This window comes from Leopardus geoffroyi, chromosome C1, assembly GCF_018350155.1.
Source record: "Leopardus geoffroyi isolate Oge1 chromosome C1, O.geoffroyi_Oge1_pat1.0, whole genome shotgun sequence".
NCBI lineage: Eukaryota > Metazoa > Chordata > Mammalia > Carnivora > Felidae > Leopardus > Leopardus geoffroyi.
In genome coordinates, this window is record NC_059328.1 from 117,918,684 (window position 1) to 117,936,316 (window position 17,633).

The 17,633-nt window shown below is 45.8% G+C and overlaps 1 long non-coding RNA gene across 1 annotated transcript; it reads right to left on the reverse strand.

Moving 5' to 3' along the window:
* Positions 1 to 1,125: 1,125 nt before the first annotated feature.
* LOC123598789 lies at positions 1,126 to 16,974 on the reverse strand. Its single transcript, XR_006712786.1, has 4 exons — positions 16,699 to 16,974; positions 12,917 to 13,044; positions 4,295 to 4,395; positions 1,126 to 2,204 (listed from the first exon to the last, which is right to left on the reverse strand). It is a non-coding gene; the product is annotated as an uncharacterized LOC123598789 (long non-coding RNA).
* Between the last annotated feature and the right edge of the window lie 659 nt (positions 16,975 to 17,633).

Here is a 17,633-nt window from a genome sequence, read left to right on the forward strand (position 1 = left end):
TCTGGTATTTCTTCTTCTTTATAAGCTTATTAATCCCATCATGAGGGCTACATCCTCAGGACTTCATCTGAACCTAATCACCTCCCAAAGACCCCACTTCCAAATACCATGACAATGAGGGTTAAGGCTTCAGCATGTAATTGGTGTGGGGGGCACAGACATTAGGCCTGTAGCACAGTAAAGAGTCTGACTCCTTTTTTAACTTTTGAATGCTGATAGCTTTTTAAAAAAAAGTTTATATATTTATTTTGAAAGAGAGAGAGAGAGCATGAGCAGGGGAGAGGCAGAGAGAGAGAGAGAGAGAGAATCCCAAGCAGGCTCTGCACTCCCAGTACAGAGCCCGACATGGGGCTCCTCTCATGAATAGTGAGATCATGATCCGAGTTAAAATCAAGAGATGGAATGCTTAACCACTGAGCCACCCAGGTGTCCCTGAATGCCGACAGCTTTTAAGCCCCACCACTCCCTCTTTCCTTATTTTAGACTTGGGCCAGCTCATAAGAAAGCCTAAGTGCCCCATCCATTCATCTCAGCATGAAGTTCAAACCATGCAAGCCTTGGTCCATGCATGGGAACACTTATCCCTAGTCCCACTCTCCAATGATTTCCCAGCCAGTCTCCTTTTTCTGCTCTCTTAAGCCATTTTTAGACCTGCTTGGGAACTTTCCAGGCTGTCTCTAGAAATCCTCATATGTGTATAATAAATCTCATATCTTCTTGGTATGTGCTTTATGTCATCAGTCTTGACATTTGAACCAAATTTTGGTTGGAGGTATTCATTCCACCATCACAACTGGGATAATTTTTCTCTTGGAGTTATGAGACAAGAATGTAAAAATAACTATGATAAATAGAATATAAAGAGAATATTTAGAAAAAAAGATGGGCCTTTGAATGATGCAGGACTGGTGCAGAGAATTGGAATCTATAAAAATTCAAATAGGCATTCAAGAACTAAAAAACCTTAGTATTTGAAATTAAGGATTCATTGAATGGATTTAGCTGCAGATGACAGGATTAGTGAGCTCAAAGACATGTGTATAGATGTACTCAAACTGAAGTACAGACAGAGAAAATAATGAAGATAATAGATCAGAGTATAAGACACATATTGGGACACAGTCATAATATCGATCATGCATCTAATTGGATTCTCAGAAAAAGGGAGGGAGAGAGAATAAGAAAAGCATATTCGAAGAGATAAAGGGCAAGAGTTGTCAGAATCAGAGAAAGACATCAACTCATAGATGCACAAAACTCAGTGAATCCCAAGTTAAAGAAAAACAAAGAAAACTACACGGAGGTGCAAACCAAAGACAATGAGAAAATGTTAAAAGCAGCCAAGAAAAATTAAAACACATCATATTCCAAGGAGCAACAACGAGTTATGGCTGACATGTTGATCGCAACTATGAAATCTAGACGACAATGGAAAGGCATTTTTAACTGTACAAAAAAAAGTTCTATATCCTGTGAATTTTTTTTTCAAAAATAAAGGCAATTCATGGTCCTCTTTCCTTTCCCTTTTCTTCTCTTCCATGTGTGAACAATTTAAAGCCATCAGGTGGGGCAGAGCAAGGCGTGGCGTGGATGCATTTGTGTGCACGGTGTGGAGAGTGGAGGAAGCCATGGTGGCCCAGAGCAGGATGTCAGAGCCCAGACAGGATGAGAAGGGCATTCCCATGGGAGGGAAGCCAGATATGGGGTGTCAGATCCTGAGCAGGGTGAGGAGGGGGGAGGAGGTTTGGGTTTAGTGAGAGAGGGAGTTATAAATATAGAAAAGGAGAAAACTGGAATGAACCCTGTGATATTTATTGGGAAAAGAATATATCTGAGTGGATTCATCTATATATACACATATATTAATACATTATCATAATATATGCATATATAACAGATATATAATAGATACTAAATGTATGTATACATATGCATACATATTCTCAAGCTGTGTTCACACAGAGCCAAGAGTGGATACACCTCATTAGCAAGACCTAGATTTTGTTTTCTAAACAATGGTTTCAAAGAAAGAAGGCAGGGATCCCCAAAGAATGGCTGATTCCAGGACTGGGCAGGGAAAGTACAAGGTGAGTCTGGAGCATCCTGGGCCAAAATGCACGGAAGCACTCAAAGAATAATGGGGACATGTCAGAAGGATACAGAAGCTGTCTTGAAGTGGCTTCCACTGATCGAATCGGGGACATCTGAAAATCAAAATAAATAGTAAATTGGATTATAATCCTTTGAATAAAATAAGGAGCCACAAGTGTATATAAATAGTTAAATAGTAAAGCACAATGGGGACCAGGACTGTGTGTATAGTTTTGAGGTCCTTGCCCACGAAATGCTTGTTAGTTACAAAGGAGAAAAGAGTAATGTGCAGTGTTCGGAAAGCTGTCAGACCCCACCATAATCAAACAACCAAAGTATGCATCACCAGCGATGGCCCAAATTGATATACAGCACCGGATGGGATGCAATGAGAATTTAGCACCACGTCTGTGATATGCCTGCCAAACATGAAGAATCTGACTATAATGCTTGCAAATCAGACTATCAGACAAATACACATGGCGGTGGGCGGGGGGGGGGGGAGCATTCTGTAAAATGGCTAGCCTGTAATCCATAAATGCATCAAGGTTAGGAAAGGTTGAGACGCTGGTCCAGACTGAAGGAGACTAAGAAGGCATGATAACCCATGACAACTGAAATTTCTGATATAACGCATGATTCCTTTTCTAAAGAAGTTATCAGGACAATTGACAAATCTTAACTGGGGGCTTGGATAGGATGGGAACGCATCATTATTAACTGCCTGATTTTGAAGGCCGTACTGTGGTTATGCCAGAAAACACTATAGGAAACATATGCCAAAGTATTCAGGGGTACTGGGTTGGCAAAATACTCTCAAATGGGTCAGGAACAAACATTTCTCTGTATTGGACATTGTACTTTTCCATAACTGTGTGATAGTTTCAAAGCTTTCAAAGGTAACAATTAAAAAATGAAGGCGGGGCGCCTGGGTGACTCAGTCAGTTGAGCATTCCGCTCTTGATTTCGGCATGGGTTGTGATCCTAGGGTTGTAGGATTGAGCCCTGTGTCAGGCTCCGCATTGAGTGTGGAGCCCGCTTAAGCTTCTCTCTGTCTCTGTCTCTCTCTCTTCTCTCTCCTCCCCCTCTCTCTCTCTCTGTCTCTCCCTCTGCCCCTCTCCCTTGCTTGTGCACTCTCTAAAATTAATTTAATTTAATTTTAAAAATGAAGGCAAAGACATTTTCATGCTAATGAAGTCAGAGGACCAGCAGACTCCTGCTACAAGAAATACAAGGATGACAATTCCGAATGGAAACAGAACTGCAGAGTGGAACAGAGAATTCCAAGAAGCAAATATGTGCCCAGATATAAGAGGGTTGACTGTTTGAAGCCACAAGAATAACTATGGCTTGTGGGATTTATAGCGTATGTAGAGGTGAAACTTTTTTTTTTTTTTTTAAGTAGGTTTCACACTCAGCCCGATGCAGGGCTTGAACTCACAACCCTGAGATCAAGACTTGAGATGAGATCAAGAGTCAGACATTTAACCGACTGAGCCACCCATGTCCCCCTAAAAGTAGAACATTTAACAACAGCATTACAAAAGGTAGGGTGGGTACTCACGAGTGTAGATTTCCTCTATTATTTGTGAAATGGGAAAGCTTCCAATTTATAAGGTAAACTCCAAAAGTCGATGATTCCTCTGAGTTAACCGCTAAAAATTAATAGAAATAAAACTAAAAGTGTAACAGAAGAGGCAAAATGCAATAAACATGCACAAAAGGAGAAATGAAGGTTTAAAGGAGTGGTGTCATAAATTTTTAAAAAGAAACAAGATTGTAGATCGAAGCTCCACTCACCACTTCTATTAAAAGACAAATATTTTTAGGCTGGATTAAAAAGAAAACAATCGTGTGCTGCTTATGAGACATACTTTATTTTTAAATTTTTTAAAAAGTAAGCTTTACGCCCAACATGGGGCTCGAATTCATGACCTAGAAATTAAGAGTCACATGGTCTACTGAGCCAGTCAGGCGCCCCTCTGAGACATGCTTTAAACATAGGATACAGAAAGGCAGAAAGTAAGCTGATGGTAAAAATTATGTCATGCAAGCACTTACCAAATGAAAGGTGTGGCTCGATTAATATCAGACAAAGTAGACTTTAGAGTCAGAAGTAGGAATGGTGGTAAAGAGCGATGTTTCATAATGATAAAAGGACTAATTCAACAGGAAGACGTAACAATCATAAATTTGTACTCACCTAATAACAGGGCTGCGTGAAGCAGAAAGTTGACAGAACAAAAGAGATGAGTGGGCAAATTTGTAACCATGGTCGAGGTTTTAACGAATCTCTTTCAGCAACTGATAGAAAAAGCAGATAAAAAAATCAATAAGTATATAGAAAATATGAATGACAGAGTTAATCACCTTGACTTTAATAGACAGCTATAGAATGCTGCACCCAACAGCTGGAGAATACATGTTCTTCTCTCCAAGTGCATTTTTACCAAAATAGAACGTGTATTGAACCGTAAAGCAAGTTATAACAAATTTCAAAAGATGAACTCATGCTGGGTATGATCTCCGACCAAAGTGGAACGAAACTGGAAATGAACAAAAGAAAGATTGTTAGACCTCAAATGTTTGCATGTTAAGCAGAACTTTTAAATAACCCGGGGGTCAAAATATTTTGAACTGAGTGAAAATCAAAATATTGCATACAAACACTGAGATAAAAGCCAATGCAGTGATTAGAAAGAAATTTTAGGTTTCATTTTGTTTTATTTTGTTTATTTATTTATTTAGAGAGAGAGAGAGAAACAATGAGGGAGGAGTAGAGAGAGGGAGAGAGAGAATTCCAAGCAGTCTCTGTGGTGGTGTGGAGCCTGACACGGGGCTGGAACCCACAAACCGTGAGATCATGACCTGAGCTGAAATCAAGAGTCAGACGCTTAACCGACTAAGCCACTGAGGCCCCCCCCGCCCAAGAAATTTTAAGATTTAAATGCATGTATGATAAGAGAAAATAGTTTAAAACTACTTACCTAAATTTCCATCTCAAGTTAGAAAAAGAACAGTAACTTTAAATCCAAAGAAAGAAGACAGAAGGGAAAATCAAAATACAAACCAAGGTCAATTTAAAAATAAAGCAGATATGGCGTGCCTGGGTGGCTCCGTCAGTGGACCACAGGACTCTTGATCTTGGGGTTGTGAGTTTGAGCCCCACAGTGAGGGTAGAGATTACTTAAAAATACATAAAGCAGATGTACAAAAGAGAAGGTTAGCAAAACAAAAAGCTGGGTTATTAAAAAGGTAATGAATCTGGGGCTCCTGGGAGTCTCAGTCACTTAGGCCACCGACTCTTGATTTTGGCTCAGGTCATGATCTCACAGTTCGTGAGTTCAAGCCCCATGTCAGGTTCTGCACTGATGTCGAGGAGCCTGCTTGGGATTCTGTCTCCCCCTCACTCTCCCTCTCGTCTGCTCCTATTCTCTCTCTATATATAAATAAATAAATAAACTTAAAAACAAGTAGAGATTTTTTTTAAAAGGTAATGAATATGATAAACACCAAGATAAAAAGAGAGATACCAAAAGTTGTCAATATCAGCAAGGAAAAAGATCCTACAGATATTAAAAGATAAGAAAAGGTTTATTATAAAAACCTTTATGACAATAAGTTTAAAACTTAGACTAAATTTTGATGAAGTCCAATTTATCTGTTTTTTTCTTTTGTTGTCTGCATTTTTGATGTCAAGTCTATGAAATTGTTGCCAATTTCAATGTCAAGATTTCCCCCTCTGTTTTCTTGGGTGACTTAAAGTTTTGGCTCTTAAATGTAGGCTTTGATCTATATTTAATTTTTGAGCCTGATGTTAGTTAAGGGTCTGATTTCTTTTGCATGAAGATATCCAGTTTTCCAGCACCAGTTGTTGAAAAGACTGTCTTTTTTCCCCATCGCATGATCTGGGCAACCTTGTCAAAAATCAATTGACCAAGGGGTGCCTGGGTGGCCCAGTCGGTTGGGGGTCTGACTTCAGCTCAGGTCATGATCTCGCGGTCCGTGGGTTTGAGCCCCGCGTCGGGCTCTGTGCTGACAGCTCGGAGCCTGGAGCCTGCTTCCGATTCTGTGTCTCCCTCTTTCTCTGCCCTTGCCCTGCTTGTGCTCTGTCTCTCTCTCTCTCAAAAATAAATTAACATTAAAATTTTTTAAAAAAAAATCAATTGACCATGTATGAAAGGGTTTATGTCTGGGATCTCTGTTCTATTCTGTTGGTGGATATAATTGTACTTACACCAGTACCATACTGCTTCAGTTACTATAGCCTTGTAGCAAGTTTCGAAACCCAGAAGTGTGAGACGTCTAACCTTCTTTTTCAACGGTGTTTTGACTGTCTGAGGTCCCTTGGAATTCATATGGATATGAATCTGAGGCTCAGCTTTTCCGTTTTTTTTTGTGAAAAAGACTGCCGATATTTTGATAGGGATTGCAGTGAATTTATAAATAGCTTTGGCTCATGTGTGTAATCTTTGACACAGAATAGTGTTATCTATTATTTATGGATGCACGCATAAGTGGAAGGAATAGAATCTCGGACATCCCGAAGTTGAGATACCGGTTTCCTCCAGGGGTAGGAGCGTTAAGCCTAGAAAGACAAAAGAGACTGGAAGGGGATACACCTGGAACTTCAGTTATACCTGGAGTGTTTTATGTCTTTAAAAGATAACGGGAAATGGGGCGCCTGGGTGGCTCAGTCGGTTAAGTGGACACCTCTTGATTTCAGCTCAGGTCGTGATCTCACAGTTGTGGGATCGAGCCCCGCGTTGGGCTCCACGGAGCTTGCTCAAGATTTTCTCTCCCTCTCCCTCCGCCCCTCTCCCCTGCTCAAGCTTTCTCTCGCTCTCTCTCTCCCTCTGAAAGCAATAAATAAATACATAAATAAATAAAATGGGAGGTAAATTTTTTTTCAAATTGTCACTACTGATTAGATGGTAAATGGATGTGTGCTGTTTTGCTCTCTACACTTTTCTGTAGTTCGAAACTTCTCATCATAGACAAGAGAGATTACATGATGGGGGCCAGCTGGGAGGCCCCTCCTGAGAGGCTCTCACCTGTCCTGCTGCCGTCCATCGGGTCCCCTTATACTGTCACCGCTCTACCTGCCCACCAGGAGCCCATTCACGGAGGTGAATTTATTTTTATTTTTATTTTTTCTTTCCAAGTTTTTATTTAAATTCCCACTAGTTAACATATAGTGTAATATTAGTTTGGGGTATAGAATTTAGTGATTCATCACTTACGTATGACACCTGGTGTTCATCACGACAAGTGCCTGCGTGGAGGTGAACTTAAAATACAGGTGGGACTTGACTTTGATCCTGTCTCCCTAGGTGAGGCTCGGGGAACAAATTCCAACCCACCAAAGGTTTAGACCTTCCAGTCAGTTCTTCAGCGGCTACTTCCAAATAGCAACAGGGAAATTAGGATTGCCAGACATCTGAAGAACACTCAACCCTGAAGGGAAGAGATAAATTAGAATAGAATAGAATAGAATAGAATAGAATAGAATAGAATAGAATAGAATAGAGCAACCTGGAAGAACAGAGAAAGCCTGTGCACAGGGAAGAAAACTTTTAAAGAAACAAATACAAAAATTCTCCCAAAGCTCGTGTGGATACTTTTCCAGTGATTAGAGAAGATATTTGCATCAATTACATAAGAACAAATCTAAAAAGGGAGCACTTGGGGGGTGCCTGGGGGGCTTAGTCGGTTAAGCGTCCAACTTCAGCTGAGGTCGTGAACTCACAGTTTCGTGAGTTCAAGCCCCACGTCAGGCTCTGTGCTGACAGCTCAGAGCCTGGAGCCTGCTTCAGATTCCGTGTCTCCCTCTCTCTGCCTCTCCCCTGCTTGTGTGCTCTCTCTCTCTGTCTCTCTCTCTCTCAAAAAAATAAATAAACATTAAAAAAAATTTTTTTAAATAAAAAAAGAAAAGAAAAAGGGACCACTTGGTGCACCTGGGTGGCTCAGTCAGTTAAGCGTCTGACTCTCGATTTCAGCTCAGGTCATGACTTCACAGTTAGGGAGATCGAGCCCCACATCAGGCTCTGCACTGACAGTGTAGAGCCTGCTTGGGATTCTCTCTCTCCCTCTCTCCCTGCCTCTTCCCCACTCACGTGCATGCACAAGTGATCTCTTTCTCTCTCTCAAAATAAATAAACATAAAAATAAATCAAAAAGGAGCACACAGTAAAAACACTTACAAAAAAAGAGAATGCGTAAGAAAAAATAAAATAAAAAACGTCACTAAAAGATGAGAGTATGAAACTATGAAATCACCCAGAAAGCATGGGAAAAACACAGAAAGGGATCACGGAGGAAGAGAGGAGAGTGAAGAAGAAAATAAAGACTAGTCCCCGGAGGCCCAAAATATGAACCAAAGGAACTTCAGCAATTGAGAACAGAGAAAATTGTCAATCGAAGGATTCAAGAGAATTCCCCTGCAATGAAAGGAAGGAATCTGCAGACCCACACGGCCTGCCAGACACCTGCGGACCCAGCAAGGCAAAGGGCTGTGTGATTTCAGAACCCGTGGGATAAGGAGAAGGCGTCACGGTGGCCGGGGGAAGCGGGTCAGGCGCACAGAATCAGGAATCAGAGCTGTTTGGGATCTCCCCATGGAAACGCTGGAAAGCTAGAGCCTTAGCCTTAGAGCGTAGCTCTCAAAACTGCGAAGGACCAGGATTTCCAACAGCATTTGTTACTGTCGCTACATAACAAAACTTGCTGGCTTAGAACAATGCACATTATTATTTCACAGTTTCTGAGGGTCAGGAAGTCAGGAGCGGCTTCGCTGGGTGCTTCTGGCTCAGGGTGTGTCTTAAGGCTGCGACCGGCTGGGGGGACGGCATTGCAGTCGGATGAAGGTTCAGCTGGAGCGAAGGAATTTGTTTCCAAGCTCATACACGTGGTTGTTGGCATAAAGCTGCAGGTCCCTGCTGCAGAGACCGCTCCGTGGGGCTGCTCACACCCTGCCCCAGTGAGTGATCCAACAGATCTGGAGACCCCGAGACAGTGTGTCATCAACTTTTATCCGGGGAGTGATGCTCCCTCACTTCCGCCGTGTCCCAGACTTCAGAACGCTCCAGTTCCGCCAAGCCACACAGTAGAGTCACATTCTGGTCCTCGTGGGAGGGTGTCCTGCTGCAGCCTGTGACGTGCTGGAGTACCCGAGGATTCTGGAAGCCTCTTCATTCTAATCGTGGCCACCTCCCAAAGCCCTGCAGCCTCTGCGTTTCGCTGCGTGTCGAGGTTCCTTCCAGTCCTGCTCTCTACCTGGACCCCACTCGGAAGTGAGGCACAGGGACCCAATCATTTAGGGAGGGACAGGACCAAGAAACAAATACTTGGGTCTCCCCATTATCTGAAACCTTGGTGTTTCTAGGGCACAGGGATGTGGGGATGCAGGGATAATAGAATGTAAAGATATTCCTGGAGTTCAGTTGTTCTTTCATTCATTCTGCATTTTTGGTGCACCTTCCAGGCTTGCTAGAAACACCGGGATAAAATATGGATCCTGTCCTTGAGGGCTCAGGGAGGAAGGAGGTAGATGATTAACCAATAATTCCAGTCCCAGAACACGAGGGTAGCATAGATGTAAAAATAAATAAATAAATAAATAAATAAATAAATAAATAAAGGGTTTATAGCCCTAACATACAACAGACGTCTCAGAATTGATAAGAAAATTCAAACATAGTGTACTAATTTCATATTGCTGCTTGCTCTAACAAATTACCACAAAACTGGTGGCTTGAAAACAACTCCTTTAGTTGTGAAGGTCAGGAGTCCAAAATGAGTCTCACTGGGCTCAAATCAGAGTGTTGGTAGGTCTTCATTCCTTCTAGAGGCTCTTGGGAAAATCCATTTCCCAGACTCTTCCAGCTTCTAGAGGCTGCCTGTATGCCTTGGCTTTTGGTCCCTTCCTCTATCTTCAAAGCCAGCAGTATCAGGCCGAGTCCTTCCCATGCTGCCCCTCTCTCACTCTCTCTCGCCTGCCTCCCTTTTCCATTTCAGAGGACCCTTGTGATTACACTGGGGTCCCCCAGATAATCTGGGGTGATTTTCCATTCTCAAGGTCAGCTGATTGACAACTTAATTCCACCCACAACTGTAATTCCCCTTTGCCATGTGACCTAATATATTCACAGATGTGGGGATTAGGACATGGAAAATTTAAGGGGGGCCATTATTCTGCCCACCGCACATACCAACAGAAAATAAAGCAATTCATAAGAGAAGTGCAAACAGCACCTGAATCTATGAAAACACAGTCACTTTTCCCAAAAGCCAAGAAAGTAAAAGTTAGCCCAGCAAGGAGATCCCGTGCTCAGCCTCCAGATGGCAAGTGTGGAAAAGGTTAACACCCTTTAGGGCTGAATAGAACATGGGAGATGGGCATTTCTGTGGCCTGCTGGGAGGAGGACTGTAGCTACCACATTTGGGGGAACATAATCTGATGGTCCATCAAACTCAGAATACACTGACATTCAAACGTTGCAAGCCCACGTACAGGAATTCATTCCCTTTAGAAATAACACCTTGCCCCTGAATTCAAAAATGCCCATGTGTCAGGCACTGGGGGTGTAGCCACAGAAAGGACAGACCAGGCCCTTGCTCTCATGGGGCTGACGTTCTTATGGGAAAGGCAGACCACAAAGAAACCAAGAAAGAGAGAAACCAGACACGTACTGGGTTGGGACGAGGGCCGTGTATTCCTTTCCCAGGGCTGCCGTAACAAATGGCCACAAACTTAGTGGCTTAAAATAACAGAACCAAATATTCCCCCATAGTCCTGGAAGCCAGAAGTTCAAAATCAAGGTGTTGGCAGGCGTGGTCCCTTCTGGAGGCTCTGAGCTTGGAGAATCTGTTCCTTGCTTCTCTCCTGGCTTCTGGTGGCTCTCAGCAAACCCCCGTGTCCCTTGGCTCATAGGCACATCACTGCAGTCTGCCATCCCATGGCGTTCTCTTCTCTCTGTGTGTCTTTTTGCCCAAATCTCCCTCTTTTTATGTGGACACGAGTCATTGGGTTAGGGTTCATCCTTTCCTAGGATGACCTCATCTCAACTTGACTGCACCTGCGAAGATGACTCCCAAATAAGGGCACATTCACAGCTACTAGGAGTTACTTCAATACATCTTTTTAGCGGACACAAGTCAAGCCTCGACAGGCTCTCCAGAGCATTGACAGAAGACAATAATGAGAGAGTGAGGGTGGCTGCTTGAACTTGGATGAGCAGGAAGGCTTCTCAGAGGAGGGGGCATTGAACCTGAGCTCTGAGCGGCAAGGAAGAAGTCAATGAAGATCAAGGAAGAATGTTCTAGGGGAGGAGACGGCTGGCCCAACGGCCTCGAGGCAGGATCGGGCTTGGCCAGTTCAAGGCCCTGCAATCCGGCCAGCGGAGCAGGCGCTAGTGGGCACGGAGGGGGTTCCGGGCGGAGCTCAGAGAAGGCGCAGGGCCAGATGGTATAGACCTTGAAGCTCAGGGAAAGGAGTCTGCATTTTGTCTTGGAGGAGGAGAGTGACACAATCTGAGCTGTTTGTCAAAGACGGCGGCACGTGATGTATGTACGAGGGTGTGTATCACACGACTGTTCCCAAAACACTGGAAATACCCTGTGTATTCAGGGGACTGGGTGAATGACCTATGCTATGTTCATTCTGTGGCTTCGGAGTTCGAGCTATCCATATCCACCTGCAAAGATGTTCTTGATATACGAAGTAAAAAAGCAAGGTGTCTAATATCTCTGTGTGTCTTCTTTAAGTTTGGTTTTAATTTAATTTTTTTTTCCAGTAATCTCTACACCCACCATGGAGCTTGAACTCCCAACCCTGAGATCAAGAGTCACGTGCTCTTGTGACTGAGCCAGGCAGGCGTCCCAGGACGGGTGTGTGTGTCTCCTTTTTTTAAACAGGTTTCTTTTTGTTGTTTTTTTTTTTTTAATTTTTATGTATTTTTGAGAGAGAAGGAGACAGAGTGTGCGCGGGAGAGGGGCAGAGAGAGAAGGAGACACAGAATCCGAAGCAGGCTTCAGGCTCTGAGCTGTCAGTGCAGAGCCTGACGCGGGGCTCGAACCCACGAACCGTGAGATTATGACCTGAGCTGAAGTCGGACGCTTAACCGATTGAGCCTCCCAGGTGCCCCTGTGTGTGTGTGTGTGTGTGTGTGTGTGTGTGTGTGTGTGTCTTCTCAAGGCAGCAAAAGCCTCTGCGATGCTTGAATGCAATCTGTGCACAGGCCACAGAGGCGAGCCTTGAGTTGATTTGGGTTCTCCTAACCAAACCCTTGCTACCAGTGGATCTCCCTTAAAGGCTCTGGTTTATAACGCCTGGCCCTGGTCATAACAGTCTTTTACTGCGGTACATCTCATTTATGAGGCTCTCTCCTCCCCTGGACATGTGTAGAACCGTAGGATGTTGGGGGATGAGTGGCCTTTCTAAAGGTCTCCTTGTCTAGCCCCCCATTTTACAGATAGAGGAGCTGAGGCCCAGAGAAAGAATGATCATTCAGCAAGCCAGTGGCAGTGGTGGGATCCAAATCCAGGGAATCTCTTGAATTCATTCCTCTGGCCCTGCTGGAATGCTGCCCTTGGAATGTAAGTTTTCTAGGTCGTCGTCCTACAGAGATACAGACCGCAGCCATCCATTCACACACAACAGCAGCAGAGTCCAGCCTTACAGGCTGGGAACACAGTCTGATTCCCATCTCTGGAACCCAAATGCTTGTTTACAAGGGCTCATGTTGGAAAGCGTTGTTCTACGAAGTCAGCTTGTTTGTTTTGTCCACCACCTTCCCCGAGAGGCTGCTCTGTGACGAGCTCCTACCTTGCTCAGTCCCCTCCTGCTGGCTCACCATGGCTCTCCTAGTGCTCCAGCGGGCTTCAACGTCCAGACAAGCGTGATCCAGGCGCTCCTTTGGACTGCGATGGAGGAGGTCCCTGTTCCCACTTGGTCTGGGGAGACAAGGAAGGCAGGAGTCTCAGACATTTGGAGTCAAGGGTTGAACTGAATAATGTCCAGGTTACGCTACGTGAATCCTTCCTCCCGGCCTCTCCAAGACTGATTCCTCATGGAAGCTGGCCTCGACCTCAAGCCTGCGGTGGTATCTTTTTGTGGCCTCCCGCGCATGCATTGGGGCCTGTCCTCCCTTCCTTTTAGACCCCACCCGCTCAAAAAAATCTTTGTTCGTTTATCGACCTGGAAAGTGAAATGACTCTGAACCTGCATTCTCTGAGAGGTCCAGGATACAGCCTTAATAAGGGCTCAAATTTCTCTGGATTTTCCCATTTTCAAGTTGGGTGCTGCGCCCCCACGTTCAGGTCGTTCATTGGTGGTAAAAATCTGGTAAAAATCTTAGGACACCTAGAGAAAACTGGGTGGACACCTAAAGAAAATTAGGACAGGAAGGGTTTTGTGTAATAGCGTCCAGCTGGAAACAACCCTCATGTCCATGACCATAGAACAGATGCATACATTGAAGTTTGGTCACGCAGTGGAGTAATCCACAGCACCCAGAACCAATGACCCAAATAATAGGCAAAGTGTGATTTACTCTCAAAAACTGTTACAGTAAATGAAAGAAGCTGGACTCAAAAGAACACATAGATAGGATTCCGTTTACATAAAGCTTAAAAGCTGGCAAAATTGAACTATCGTGTTTCAGGTCACACGCTTAGTTGGCTGTGTAAAATTATAAAGAAAAGACACAAGTTCTCATACTGGCCAACGTTGAGGGGAAGGGAGGTCGTGAGTGGGAAGGGCTTCGGGGACCCGCGATCCCGAGTCTTGAGCCGGCCTACGATTTAGTCACTAATAGTTTGTTAAGCTGTATGGTTATTTTTTAACACCTATTTCTCCAGGTATCATATTTTAAAATACAAAAGGCTGATCACTGCATGGTATGCATGAAACTAATTTTACACGGTATGTTAGCTAACTGAAATTTAAATCAAAACTTAACAGAAATAAATTAGAATATCAAGTAAAATAAAATAAAATGGCCAAAAAAATTAAGCCCATAAATTGAAAACCAGGATAGGATTTATTTATTTATTTATTTATTTATTTATTTATTTATGAGAGCGAGAGTGCGAGTGGGAGAGGGGCAGAGAGAGAGGGGGACAGAGGATCCAAAGCGGGCCCTGCGCTGGCCACAGTGAGCCTGACGCGCGGCTCGAACTCACGAACGGCGAGATCACGATCTGAACCAAAGTCAGACGCTTAACCAACTGAGCCACCCAGGATAGGACTTAATGTTAGGGTTTGTGGGGACTAAGTCTGAGGTCCTATGGAGGGTATTTCGGGGAGTTGGACTTTCTCTCTTTCTCCTCCTTGTCCCCCTCCTTCCTCCCTCATTCAGTACCTCTTCCTCTTCTAACTTTCCTTTCTCTACCACAAAAAGCCCCCATCCTTACCCCTTTGCTTAGCATGGGCAGGTCCTCTGCTCCCAGCCTTTCATCCCTTCCAAGAGCTAGAAAATGCCCTCTAAATTCAGATCCAAGGAAAAGAGCATCCCAATGACCACTGCTGTGTACCGGCTGAGGACCCGCGGGGGAGGAGCGGGTGAGGAAGGGCAACCTCTGCTCAAGCCCTGGTGACTTTGGTGGAGTGGCTGAGGGGGGCTTGTTTCTCAGGGAGGGGACAGGGCAGTCCTTCCAACGCAAGGAGAGGATGGTGTGGGGCGGGGCTCACAGATGGAGGGAGAGGTGGCAGAGGGAAGTGAATTAATTATCTCAGGCCCCAGTAGGAATGAGAAGCACCCAGAACTGGACCAGAAGAACCCAGGATGCCAGCTGCCCCTGGCTGTACGCGGCTGCTTTGGGCTGCTTTGGGGTCCCCAGACCCTGTCTTTTCCCTGCCATCATGTAGAGCTGGCTCCTATTCCCGGCCTCGTCCGCAGAGGAAGCCAGGTCCCTCTCCTTGTTTGTGTTGGCAGCTGTCTCCAGCGGCCAGGCCCCTGGCCCTTCCTGAGGGAGCATGTCCGCAGATAAGCTAATGTTGGCATCTCCCCAAGAACTGTCATTATTTTGTTTCTAAAATATTTCTCTTGTCCTCGCCTTGCCAGCATCTCCCCTCCCACGCCCTCCCCCCTTCCCTGGGAATCGGCTGAGGAGCAAAGGGTTTTCCTTATAAATCCTGCCCACCACCTCCAAGCGGCTCTCCTTGCCCCCCATGAGCTGCGGGAGCCGTCACCCTTCGCCCTGCTCTGCAGCCCGCGCCCCCACCGCCCTCCCGCAGTGCAGCAGTCCCCGCCTGGCTGTGTCCCTGCCTCCACCTGCGTCTCTCTGATCTTCCAAACTGCGAGAGGGCGGAGCCAGGCCTCCTGAGAAGAGAAATTGACAGCAGCCGCCACGTGATCATCGCTGAGCACCTGCTTCCAACACAAAACCTTGTTTCATATTCACAAACCCCTGCCAAGGAGCAACTACCTCTTCTGGTTTTGCAGCTGAGGCTTGGCGGTGGTGGCGGGGCGGGGGGTGGGGGGTGGGAGGGCGTCAAGCGATCTCCCCCGGGGTCCAGCAGTCCATATGTGGTAGAGCCGGAACTGGACCCCGTACCTGCCTGAGTTCGCGGCCCTGAGCCCGTCTGCCCTGTGAACCTCGGAAGCACGTTCTTTTAGGCTTGTCTTCTCATTTGTTTCTGAGCGGCAGACCCCGTTGTTACCATTCCCTTTTTACAGAAGAAACTAAAGAAAGACTAGAGAAATTGAATGACTAAGACCGCATTTGGGCCCTCTAGTTTCAAACCCAGAGGCTTGGTTGCTGCGGTGTCTTCATATTGGCTGTTCTGTTTTTCTAGGATCAAGCCCTGCCCTGAATTCTGCCTTCCTTCTGTATTATCTGACTCCATTATGAACAAATCTATCCATCTATCCACCCACTCACCCACCTATCCATCCACCTGCCCAGTATCTATCTATCTATCTACCTCAGAGCCCATGTCATCAGAGCTCACAATCCAGTGGACAAAGATAGGTACGCACGCGCGCGTGCGCGCACACACACACGAATGTGAATATACATACGTAAATAACTACTGATAAGCATGCTTCAGATACTGCTGGAGACAGGTGTGTGTGCTGTGCCACCAGACTTTGAACTTGCACCCACTGATGGGGAGTCAGAAAAGCTCCTTCAGCAACCCTGTCCTGGCTCCCCCTCTGGCCAGATTTAGCCCTCACAACCAGGAAGACTGGAGAAAAGAAGCAGCCGGCCTCGAGCCCTCAAGGAGCGCTCATCTTTAAGAGAGACTCTCTGATCTCAGCTGGGTTTGTGGGAAGGGGCAAGGAGGCAAGGCCAGCAGCAGGACCCTGCGTTTCCCAGGGAGAGGCTGAGAACACGTACGCCAGGAGACCATCTCGGCCTACCCTTTGCTGGCTCTGTGGTTTGGGAAAAGGACACAGCATCTCTGGGCTTGGCATGCCTCTTCTGCAGAATGACACAGTTTAATAGCAGCTGCCACCAGGAAAGCTTGGGCTCCTGAGCCGGGGGTGGGGGATCAGTTCCCTTCCCCACATGGCCGTAATGCAGGGGGACAAGGCACCCTGTCCTTGTCTTGGGCCCTCTAGTAAAGCAGGACTTTACTGCAGCCAAGAGGTTAGTACTCACCTTCCAGCTTGCCAGAGCTTCCTTTCCAATGAAGAAGGAGGAACAGCGAGCCACTGTGTTTCCCTTTTCCCCAGTTCTGAACGGGAGACCTGAAAACTTTCTGCATTACTTCCTACCCACGCCGCACCCTTTCTCTACTAGAAGTGGTACCAAGGTGCTGTCCCCCACAAAGGGGGGAGCTCTGATTTCCGAGTTACCTTACCAGGGGTGACTTAAAGAGGGAACCCACCACCTTAGGGGTCTGGCTCAGTATCACCTTCACTTCTGCTGTGTTCTCTGGAGCAAGCAACAGGAGAGCCTGGATTCAAGGGCAGGGGAACTGACCACCCCCCCCCCCCCCACCCACACACACACACACATGCTTGAGGAAGGAGCTGCAAAGTCACTGCAAGGGCTTGGAGGGGGAGGAGTAAATGTTTCTGCTGCTGTTTGCAATCTACCTCGGACACCACTGAGGGCTCTGGGCCAACACCCACTGTTCCTCCTGCGTGCCCTGGAGGTGGGAAAAAGGAAGTGTTAGAGGAAGAGGGTCAGGTGGGATTGCCCCAGGTTCTGCTGACCCCAATCCAGACTTTCTCACACTGGGGTCAGCAGCTCCTTGAGATTTTTTTTTTTTTTAATTTCATTTTGATGTTAATCTAAAAACACATCTAGATGTGTTCTGCATAGCTGCCCTCTCCCATTGGGAATTTCAACTCGGGTGTATATATTTTTTTAAATCCATGGTGCAGGGGATCCAAGCAGCAAAATTTTGATGGTCACCGGAGATGGACTGAAGAGGCAGCCAGATGCTTATCAGGGCACAGGGCATGAACATGGCTCCTCAGGGGTTCAGGAGACCAGAGCAGAGGGAAACTGAGTCAAGACATGACAGAGCTGAACTGGGAGGACAGAACCTCCTCCCAGCAGCTAGGAGGGTGTCTAACATCGTCAGT